Source organism: Miniopterus natalensis, chromosome 18 (genome assembly GCF_054644295.1).
Source record: "Miniopterus natalensis isolate mMinNat1 chromosome 18, mMinNat1.hap1, whole genome shotgun sequence".
In the NCBI taxonomy this organism is placed as follows: Eukaryota; Metazoa; Chordata; class Mammalia; order Chiroptera; family Miniopteridae; genus Miniopterus; species Miniopterus natalensis.
Window position 1 is genome coordinate 41,765,001 of NC_142098.1, and position 11,510 is coordinate 41,776,510.

At 52.8% G+C, this 11,510-nt stretch overlaps 1 pseudogene; it reads left to right on the forward strand.

Annotated features, from left to right (window-relative positions):
* The first annotated feature begins 5,331 nt into the window (after nt 1-5,331).
* On the forward strand, nt 5,332-5,976 carry LOC148091146 (10 kDa heat shock protein, mitochondrial pseudogene; annotated as a pseudogene).
* Nucleotides 5,977-11,510: the final 5,534 nt, after the last annotated feature.

Sequence of the window (11,510 nt, forward strand, 5' to 3'; positions counted from 1 at the left end):
AGAAACCCAGGTACAGAGACCCAGGTACAGAGACCCAGGTACAGAGACCCGGGTGCAGAGACCCAGGTACAGAGACCCGGGTGCAGAGACCCGGGTACAGAGACCCGGGTACAGAGACCCGGGTGCAGAGACCCAGGTGCAGAGACCCGGGTACAGAGACCCAGGTGCAGAGACCCGGGTGCAGAGACCCAGGTACAGAGACCCGGGTGCAGAGACCCAGGTACAGAGACCCAGGTGCAGAGACCCGGGTGCAGAGACCCAGGTACAGAGACCCGGGTGCCCGGGTGCAGAGACCCAGGTACAGAGACCCAGGTGCAGAAACCCAGGTACAGAGACCTGGGGAAGGACACTCACCAGGGCAGGAAGCCCCGGATGCCTCGCAAGGGCCTAAACTGGGAAAACAAGAACCTTGTCCCCAGGGTCACCTTTCCTCCCCCAGCATGTTGCTGGTCATGAGGTTTAGGCCCCTGAGGGCTTCCTCCCTGAAGATAACATCCAGGCCTCAGTGGTATCTCAGCTCCAGGCCCAGAAAAGCAGCAAAACCAGACCAGTGACGCAGTGGCCGCCTCAGGACCAGCTTCACCGACTAAGGACCCCCTGCCCTGGCGCCCGCCAATGAGCGGAGACCAGGACCCTGAAAGGGCACCCCAGGGAAGCTGATGAATATTCTAGGGAGACCCTCCCCTGAAATCTCCCCTAAGATTCCCACCTGCAAGAGAGAGATAAATACGCCCGGGACAAAGGACCCAGGGAGCTCGCCAGCCCCATCTCCCTCCCCGCTTCTCCCCTCCTAGGAGACCCCACGAGATCTGCAAACAGGGGAGCAATGGCCAGCCGCAGCTTATCTCAGGTTTACCCCCAAAACCTGCCTCCGGGGTCCCCGTCTCTCTGATCTCTCTCCCCTGTCGCCTCCCTGCTCTTTCGTGTCTCACTGTCCCAAGTATATCTCTGCTGCCGCCATGGACCCAGGACCCGCTGGCTCGGTGCTGCGTAGCCTTCCCTTGGGACATCCCGTCCCCTTTTAATATAGAAAAAAACAAGGAGGGGCTAAATACCCCTAAACCTTAAGAGCAGTTAGCCCTCCGGTGTCTAGTTATGTCAAGAATCGTCAACGATGTCCTACTATTGACCAAAGGACCCTGCTCCTGGGGAGTCTTCCTGAGAAAGGGAGCAAATGGGAGGCCCCAAACCGTGCCCACACCCGAGGCGACAGTCCTGCTCTTTCTCACATTTATGAAAAAAAAAAAAACCCACTAGAAAAGAGCTGAACGTCCAATGATTTCTAAATGGCAAATACAGTTTGGTGTATCCCAAAGATGAAAATTTAAGCTGTTGTTACAAATTAAGTCTCTAAAGAATGCTTAGCCCTGGCCGGGTCGCTCAGCTGGTCAGAGCGTCAACCCCATACGCCAAGGTTGCGGGTTCGATCCCCGGTCAGGGCACATCCAAGAAGCAACCAGTGATGCAGACATAAGTGGAACAACAAACCGATGTTTCTTTCTCTCTCTCTCTCTCCCCCTCCTCTCTCTCTAAAATCAACTTTAAAAAAACGTTTCCTGTGAGTATGGGCTGCAGGGATGAGATCCTGTTCAATGAAAAACGGGGCATGCATATCACGCAGAATGCTCACCCCATAAAGGCGGGAACCTAGTCTGTATTGTTTGCTCCTGGATCCCTGGCACCTAAAATAATGCTTTGCACACAGTGGGCACTCAGTGAAAAATGAATGAATGAATGAATGGCATGCTCACAATTTCATTAAAAGTGGTTTTCATGATTATATTTGTATTGAAAAGAATGGATGAAAATACTCCACAATTTTTCCAGAACTACCTGGGCCTGCTTGCAGGTGATTTTAATTTTTTTTTTCACTTACTATATTTTTCTTTAATTTCTAAAGTGGCTCCAACGGGCATGGTTTCCTTCCAGCATGAGCGAGTAAAACAATCTTATCTCAAAGGGAGTGCTTGGTGGGGGACAGGCCAGCCCCGTGCCCTGTTCCTTTCAAAGCCAGAACAACTGGTGGATTAGGGATGGACTCTGTTACCTTAGTTCTTCCCGAGTCTTCCCGCCTGGAGCCCTCTCCACCCCCACAGCTGTCATTTGATCCAAGGACACTTTGCAGGGTCAGCAAACGGGGAAACGCGCGGGTGGCCCTCCCTGGAGGAGCTCTCTGCCCGGCAACAGCTACCCATTGGGCGGTTCCCCGGCCGTGCTGCTCGGCCTCCCACCCCCAGGTCCTCCATAGGCTGTTGTGACCTGTCTCATCCATGTTAAACTATAAACTTCGCCAAGGCGGGGCCGGCCTGCAGCTGGTGAGTGGTGGGGCCCCGTGTCGGGGACCTGCCTCCCTCTGCTCCCGGCCAGGGGATACTATCTGCTAAAGGACTCATCCTGCTCACGGGAGCCATAACTTCAGCCTGTCCCTCTGGAAGTCGACAATAATTACGACAGAAATAATCCTCCATCCCCCCAGCATGTACCTTCTCCCCACAGAGCGTCGCTCAACGTCTCATTCAGGTTTCGGCTTAAAGGTCACCTCTGTCGAGGGGCCTTTTCTGAGAACACCCCCCCAACACCCTCCAACAATGTCTGTCACCCCGTAGGTGGCCCCATCTCCATAATTAACACCCGTTCTTCGATGTGGATCACGGAGGTCTTCTCTAGGTTTTTCATACACCCATCAAACACGAATTCTTTGCTCCCCCCTCTCCCAGCCCCCAGCAACCATCCTTCTACTCTCTGGCTCTATGACTCTGACTATTATTCTAGGGACGTCCTTTACGCGGAATCATGGGCGTTTGTCTTTTTGTCACTGGGTTAAGTCACTTGGCATCATTCCTCCCAGGTTCATCCATGTGGTCGCCCGGGTCAGAATCTCCTTCCCTGTGAAAGGCTGAACGAAATCCCGCTGTGTGGATGGGCCACGTGTAGTTTATCCGGTCGCCCGCTGACGGACACTAGGGTTGCTTCTACCTCTGGCCATTGTGAACTGAGCTGCTACAAATAATATGGGCGTGCGGATGTCCCTTTGAGGCCCCGCTATGAATGCGTTTGGATGTGCACCCAGAAGCAGCGCGGCTGGGCCCTGCGGTGGCTCCGAGGACGCTCCACGCTGTTCTCCGCAGCAGTTGCCCCTCCGGTCACGCCACCCGCAGAGCCCAGGGCTCCCATCTACCCACAGCCTTGGCAACACTGACCTTTTCTGTGTGTTTGGTCTGTGGGGGTGGGGTGGTTGTTTTTAAACAGTGGCCATCCCATCCCCATGGACCAGAGGCAGTATCTCCTTGCGGTTTTTATTTGCATTTCTCTGATGACTAATGGTACTGGGCCCCCTTTCATGTGCTCTGGGCCATTTGTGTATCATCTTTGGAGGCATGTCTGTTGAAGCCCTTTGCCCATTTTTAAATCGGGTTTATTTGTTTGTGTTGTTGAGTTTGGGGGTTCTTTATATATTTTGAATGTTGACTCCTCGTCAGCTATATCATTTGCCGATATTTTCTTTCTTAGTTTTTTTTTCTAATTTTTACTTATTGATTTGAGAGAGAGAGAGAGAGGCAGGGGGAAGAGAAAGGGGGGGGGGGGAACCGTGGATTCCTCGCCCCATTCATCTATGCATTCACTGGTTGATTCTTGTATGTGCCCTGACAGGGGATCGAACCCGCAACCCTGGCATTTAGGGAAGATGCTCTAACCAACTGAGCTACCTGACCAGGGCTGCAAATATTTTTTTCCCATTTCACAGGCTGCCCTCTCGCTTCGTTGATGGTTTCCTTTCACGCACATTCGTTAATGAGATGCCCCGCTTGTCTGCCTTTTGCCTTTGTTGCTTGTTTTTGGTGTCACATCCAAGAAATCACTGCCTACCTCCAGTTATTTTAGAAAATTACTGCGTTAGGGCCCCCACTCCGGGAGAAAAGAAACATGGTTCCACGAGCTCTCAAGGCGCCCTAGACTTCAGCCCCGGGGGCGAGCTCACCAAACCCTTGAGTGAGCGCGCGTCCCACTGCTGGCGCCCCGGAGAATTTTATTCCCAGTTCACACCTGAATCTCCCAGGTGGGGCCTCTGAAATCCTCTGGTCGGCACCCTGGAGGGAGAACCCGGGCTTCCAGAGGTGACCCCCCTGTCCCTGTGCCTGTGCCTGTCCCACAATAAGGCGTCTAGGAAACAGTGCGGCTCCCGGCGCCCCAGGGGCTGGAGCGTGGGAGTCTCCTTGCTCTGCGATTGCGGGGTTAACGAGCTTACCCCGCGCCCTCCCTGCCCGCCCCCCTCCTCTGGTATGCAGAAACCGGGGGCCCCGGGGCCTCAGGGAAAGGCTGAGGCTGGTGGAGGCTGGAACAGGGGCCGTGAGCAGGGCCGGTTCTTGCCTGAATCTCTCTCGCTGCAGCTGGAGGCGGCTTTACTGGGTCACCTGCTCCAGAAGGGGGGGGGGGTGCAAGGGGAGGCAGGGTCTCCGTCCACCCCCTTCCTGGGCATGGAAACATTTGCAAGGTCTGCGCTTCCTCCCTTCGCGCACAGGGGTCAAGGCCTCCCCCACGCCTGGGTACCGGTGGAAACAGTAACACTTTCCCTCCCTCCCTCGCAACATTGTATCCCCCAGGCCTAGCTGCCGCCCGCTCTCGGCGGAGGCGCAGGGCGGAGGGGTCGGGGCCTCCCGCCCCAGCCGCAGGGATTAGGGCGCGGAGCTCCTGGCGTCCCGCAGTCTGGGGCGGCTGCCTGGAGCGTCCCCGGAGAGGCGAGGGGGCCAGAGGGCCGCAGGCTCCCAGATCAATCTGCGACCTGAAGGTCGGCTGAGCGGTGGCCTTCAAGTTAGGTCCCTGGGACCCCGGGGGCGGACGTGCCCGGCCCGGGCGGAAGAGAGGACGCTTGTTTACGAGAAGCGGCTTCCCAGAGAGGGGCCCCGTGGCTCCCCTTTCAGATGGGGCCCTCCGGCCGCTTTACAAATGAATAGATAGCACAGCGCTCCCCTTCCCCCTAATCCTAACCCGGCGCAGTGTCCTGGGGCGTAAAGGGGGGAAAAAAACACCCATCTCGGGATCCCCAAACCAGAGGCAGTTAGGGGGGAGTGAAAAGCCAGGACTCGCTTCTGGCCGGGAAGGTGAACACGTCCAGAGAAAGGAATATGTTGTCATAACGCAGGGTCTTCAGGTTTTCCAGGACGTGCAGGAGAAAGGCTTTCGCTAGTTTGTTTGTTTGTTTTTTGGTGAAAGACAAAAAAGATAATTGCGGGTCGTAGCTCCATCTTCGACATTCAATCAATATTCAGTTCACTGACAGTCGGCTCTCTGCTGGCTTATTCCCACCAAACATCATTTCAGGGGTCAACCGAAATGGGGGCCGCGTGTGGGTTCCACAGCAAGACTGCTGCAGAGCCTTAGTATTTGTTATTATGTAGAATATTGTTATACTTTTGTATCGTTATGTGTACGGTTAGTATATACAATGCATCGCCCGTGGACAGAGACAATAGTGGGGTGAGGGCCTGGGCTGGGGTGGGAGCCAGGTAGAGGGGGGACAAATGGGGGTGGGGGGGCAATGGGGGACATCTGTAATACCCTCAACAATAAAAATAAATTTTTTAAAAAAAGAGATGACATAGAAGTTCACTGTCCACCGCTGGGACTGCAGGTCTCAGCAGGAGAGCAGAGCAGGGACTGGGGTGGCCAGAGTCCTGGGGGGCGGCGGTTAGAAAGCTTCTTCCCCTCTCGGGCCGAGTCTTAGTTGAAAGGGGTGCTGTGGAAACTGTAAGCGGAGCAGGCAATATGCTTCCAGAAAATTCTCAAGGCAAAACAGTGCAAACAACAGGAGTAGCTGTTGGATCCGGCTCCAAAGGAAAGGGTGGAGAGGTTCCCCGCTGGCATGAAAAGTTGGAGATAAAAGTTCCTCCAGAAGCGCGAGGCCCCAAAGTAGTTCTAGAGGACAAGCGTTCTTTCTTACGTAGAGATGGCGACGTTTTTGGACAATGTGTGGACTGAAATAAATCTCTATTAAAATGGCATCAGGTGAAGCTGCCCATTCCACGGACGTCCTGAAATTGTTCACCATGTAAACAGTTTCTGAGTCTCTTTTACAATAAACATCCAAACCAATGACATCCAGTGTCTCTTAAATTTTTGTTTCGCTGTCTGGATATAAGCATTGCCAAATAAAAATATATGAATAAATGCTCCAAAAAAGATCAGTATATATAATATTGACTGCATACTTAATTATAAGTGTTATTTATGTTATTATAATAATCTGGACTATGTGAAGGATCTGTTTTTTGTAAGCCCTATACCTTCCTGATGACTTTCTTCTTGAATTTTATAGAATATTGTCTCATTCTCACAGTAAGTAACATTCGAAGGTAAGTACGTAAGCTAAGCATTCTCACAATGGGTTCTCACAATAACCCTTGGGTGGATACTTTCAGAGTTCCTTCCTTTTTAATGTAAGGAAACGAAATCATGAAGGGGGGAGGTAATCTGTGCAAAAGCTATTAGACCGCACAGCCAAGATTTGAACCCAGCTGGTTTGGGAACACTAGTCCTGGTTTGTTTTTGTTTTTTTCCATTGATTTTTTGAGAGAAGGGAAGCGGGGGGGGGGGGGGTAGAAAAAGAGAGACATGTATTTGCTGTCCACTTACTGATGCATCACTGGTTGATTCTTGTATGTGCTCTGACCAGGCACGGAACCCGCAACCCTGGCCTGTCGGGATGCGCTCTAACCACCTGCGCTACCCGGCCAGGGCCCACGCCCTCCTTAATAGAGCCAGGATGCAATGCAGATGGGCTTCACCTGACCTCCAGGACGACGCTCTCTTCCAGCCCTCTTCCTACCTCACTGTCCGTCACCCAGCCTCCAAGATGCCCCCCAATAACCCTCACCTCCTGGTACTCACTCCCTGGCAGCCTTGCGTGGATGGTGTGCCCATCCCTGAGACAATCTGCACCGCCCTCCTTGGCCACACCTGGGTCCGCTGCCCACTCCTGGAGTCAGCAGGGTGGGGACCAGCCCCACCTGAAACACGAAAAGGGAGTGAGAGTGGGGGTCGTCTCAGAAGAGACGAGGTGAGTGCTCGGCGGGTAAAGACTACATATGGGGTTGGATTCACGGAAGCTGTTGTAAGACAAGCGAGGAACGCAGATGAGCTCAGATACTGAAATACGCAGGTCGGCTTAATTCAGGTCCGCATTCCCGCTCCCTGTCTCCACGCACGTGCTTCCAGTGGAGCAGCAAATACGTCCGCCCGCTTCCTTCGCTTCCCCTTCAGCAAGCTGGGGCCAGTCGCAGTTCAGACTTGCTTGGGGCTGACTGAACGTGGGGCATGGCTTTGTGTATTTTGCACAGATTTTCTTACTTTATCCTCTTTGCAATCCTGTGAGGTCAAATTTTTTTATTTAAACTGTCACCTCTGCTTTACAAATGAAGAAACTGAGGTACAGAGATGTTCAGTGACTTGTTTACAGGCACGTAACAGGTCATCCACGGAGCCAGAACTGAGGCTGAGACAAAGTAACTGCAGAATCCAGGAGCCAGAACTGAGGTTGAGACAAAGTAACTGCAGAATCCAGGAGCCAGAACTGAGGTTGAGACAAAGTAACTGCAGAATCCAGGAGTCAGAACTGAGGCTGAGACAAAGTAACTGCAGAATCCAGGAGCCAGAACTGAGGTTGAGACAAAGTAACTGCAGAATCCACCCTCAATCGCCCTATGTTATGCTGTGTGTCTATGCTCATTGAAAGCAGAATTCTCACCCAGCCAGGCATCGGAAGGCGGATACGTCCCCTTACAGGTAACTCTCTCAAAGGGCAGCAATTCATACATTACGACCGATTTGGTCCTGGCTGGGCAGCTCAGTTGGTGAGAGCATCGTTTTTTTACGCCAAGGATGAGAGTTCGAAATCTGATCAGGACACATTCGAGAAGCAATTATTTGTGAATGCAAGTCTCTCTCCCCCTACCTTTTCTCTCTCTCAAATCAATTTTTTTTAAAAAAAGATTTGTATGAATGAAGGTGCATCACTGTGATGGTGGTTCCCTCGGGTGGTCCTACAGGACTCCCCTGGTTACAAGGGTAAGGAGCCCGATTTAGTTCACTTTAAGGCCTCCCACCCCCACCACACGAGAGTTTTCACTTGGCCCACGTGGCTACTCTGCAGAATGTCGGGGTGCAGCTGGTCATGGAGGGTTGCAAATGACAACTCAGGCTAGTTTAGGCAAAGAGGGGGAATGTCTTGGCTCCAGGACCAAATCCCTGGGAGGGAAGGAGTGAGGCTGTGCTCAGGGTGATGGGATGCAGCCAACAGCTGTCTCCCTACCACCTGGGTCGACGTGTTGGCCGTGTGCTGCCAAGCAAGGCTTCCCGTGGGGTCGGAACAGTGCTATTCCTGGGTTACCCACCCGCGAGGAGTCGTCTTGCTCTCCTCGTCCCAAGAAGAAGGTTCTTAACTGGCTTGGCTTTGGCTACACTGGTGGGAATACGGGCAGAGGAGAAGCCGTCCCCCAAAGGGATGGTTAATGTCCCCAAGGAAACGAGGAGGCGAGCTACACACATCAAACCATGACGCACCAGCAACAGAAGGTTAGGGGTGCTGACTGCTTGTTCTCTTGTCTTACCCCCCACACTTAGAAGAGTACCTGGCACATAGCCGACATTCTGATAGTATTTTGAATAAATCTAAAGCCCGGCTCCCTCCTGCTACACCAAAGCCCACAGCCCCTGTTGGGGGTTTTAAACGAAGAACCGCCGGAGTCGGCCAAGATCATGTGCGCATACGTGGGTCCAGGCAGCTGCGTCCAAGCACATGGCTCACTGCTAAGCCCCCGGATCTATGCATTACTTGGTCAGCACATTCTCTTCCCAGTTAAGCAGCTAAAAGCCGCCCGGGGATGTTTTGTAAGCCTTGCCCCACCCCATGTGAAACATGCTCTCGAATCATTTCAGTTTACGGATGGATTTGAGGCGCAGAGCTGGTGAGGACAGATCAAGGTTGGATGTGACAACCGCCTTGTTTTGCAGAGTGGATGGTGACCATGACCCAAAATAGGGAGCAAGAGAAGTCCACTGGCGGGTGGGGGGATGGAGGCCGTGACACGAGCGTCAGAGACCTGAGACCCACCCCCACCCCAGTCAGGGGTGTTAGGGGTGTTTCGGGGCTGGGCTGAGGGGAGAGATCTGGGCCGCGATGGGACCCGCTGTGGCCTTAGCCCAGTTATAGCGGAGGAAAGGTGAGGAAGGCAGGTGAGGACCCCCGCACCCTCCGCGAAATGCCGCCGTTCTTTCGGGAGGAGCATCGATCGGTTCAGGCTGATCTCGCCTGTGCCCCTGGGAGAAAGCGAGTGCGATGGCGAAATGCAATGAGGGATTTACTTTTCTTCCGTACCTGAGGAGGGACTGTGATGGCTCAGTGACGTCACTAAAGACCCCGGCTCCTTTTCTCTGCCTTCCTCGTGGTCACAAGACGGCTGGGACACTTCCAGGCATCACATCCACCTTCCGGGCAGAAAAAGAGTGGGAAAGGCCGTGCGCAGTCTTTTCACGGAGCCTCGCTTTTCGTTTGGGAATGAGTGCCAGGGTGATTTTTGCCATATCTCCTGGACGGAGCCTGCCCTGTTCATTCCGCTGCAGGGGATTCCTGAGGAGGTGGGTATTTTTTACCGTGCTGTGCTCAAAAAAATAAAAATAAAAAAATCAGAGTTTTGGTTTTGTTTTTTTTAAAAGAGTAGCATAGATATTGAGTAGGCAACCAGATTAAGAAAAAAACAAAATTCATAGACACCAGGAGGGTGATTTCCAGAGGGAAGGGGGGGGTGGAGGTAGCAGAAGGTAAAGGGGGGCTAAGTGGTGACGGAAGAAGCTTGACTTGGGGTGGCGAGCACACAACACGGTGAACAGGTGATGGATTATAGGGCTGGACACCTGAAACCTGTATAATTTCATTAACCGATGTCACCCTGATAAATTCAATTTAGAAAAGAAGAGATAAGCCCTGGCTGGGGAGCTCGGCTGGTTAGAGCATTGTTCTCACACACCAGGGTTTCGGGTTCAGTCCCAGGTCAGGGCACATACAAGCGGCAACCAACGGATGCAAAGGGTGCTTCCCTCTCTCCCTCCCTGAAAATCAATTAAAAATAGATTATAGATAGAGATAGATAGATAGATAGATGATAGATAGATAGATGATAGATAGATGATAGATAGATGATAGATAGATAGATAGATAGATAGATAGATAGATAGATAGATAGACAGATAGATAGATAGATAGACAGATAGATAGATAGATGATAGATAGATGATAGATAGATAGATAGATGATAGATAGATAGATAGATAGATAGATAGATAGATAGATAGATAGATAGATAGATGATAGATAGATGATAGATGCCAGGAGGACACAGACTATGCTCGTCCACTGGACTTGAGGTGCCAGAAAGTGAACCCGGCTCGCTCGCTCCCAGTGCACCGCCAGGCACGAGGTAGCAGGTGGTTTGTATCAAACGCCCCTTTCATCTCTCGCGGCCTCTGCACACACGTCGTTCCCCTATCTCGTCCCTGACAGGCGCGCGGCTTTGAAGTGAACAAGACGTATGGCCCCAGCCCCGGGACCGGAGCAGGGGAAGCCGGCCTGAGCTAGCCCGGGCGGCTGCAGGGCCGCCTGAGCCTTGACACATGGCCCGGCTTCCAGGGGCGGATTCGGCCGTCAGCCTACCCCGGGAATGTCCTCGGGGCCGAGAAGCCAGGCCTGATTCCAATAACTACATCCCGCGGAGCGTAATTAAGCGAGGGCACGGCGTTCCTGGAGCCACCGCGCCATGTGGTCAGCATTTGGGAGACGTCCACTTCCTGACAGTCGACAGATTGAAACACACCATCTGTTTTTTGCACTTATGTCCCTGGGCCTGCTTTCGGTCCGTTTCTCGCGCTGATTTTCAGGCTCCAACAACCTCGGGTTCACGTTACTGTCGTTTTCTTAAAACGACATAAACCAGTATTGGCTTTTAATTTTTTTTTCCCCCCCACGGACCAGGTTTGAGTTGTTGCGAGTTGATTTATATAACCTTCACGTGTCCCATAAAAGTAAAAATCAAGCCTTTTTTGGTTGGTTTTGTCATCAGTCACAATAAGAACTTACAAGAGGGTGGTTACCCTGTTTTAACGGGAGGAGGGTCACCTTTCCTTTCCTTTCTTTAGGTGGACACGGAAAAGGGCACCGGTGGGCAGGGAGGCGTGAACTGCGATGCCCACTCCAGGCCCTCGGAAAACCCCTCGGGGCACATTCTCCCGGAGGGTCACTTAGGGCGCGTCCGTGGCTGGAGTCGCGGCTTCTCTCCACCGTGGGCACCTCAGGGCGGAAAACACGGAGGCCCCCGCGGGCTCCCCGGGTTTGTCCCGTGAACGCGGGTGAGGCTCGCAGACGCTCACAAACCCTCGCCGCCGCGGAAAAGCTCGGCTTGGGGACACCACGCAGTGTCCTTCTGAAACTCAAGATGTTTATTTAGTTTCTCTTTTATGGTTTT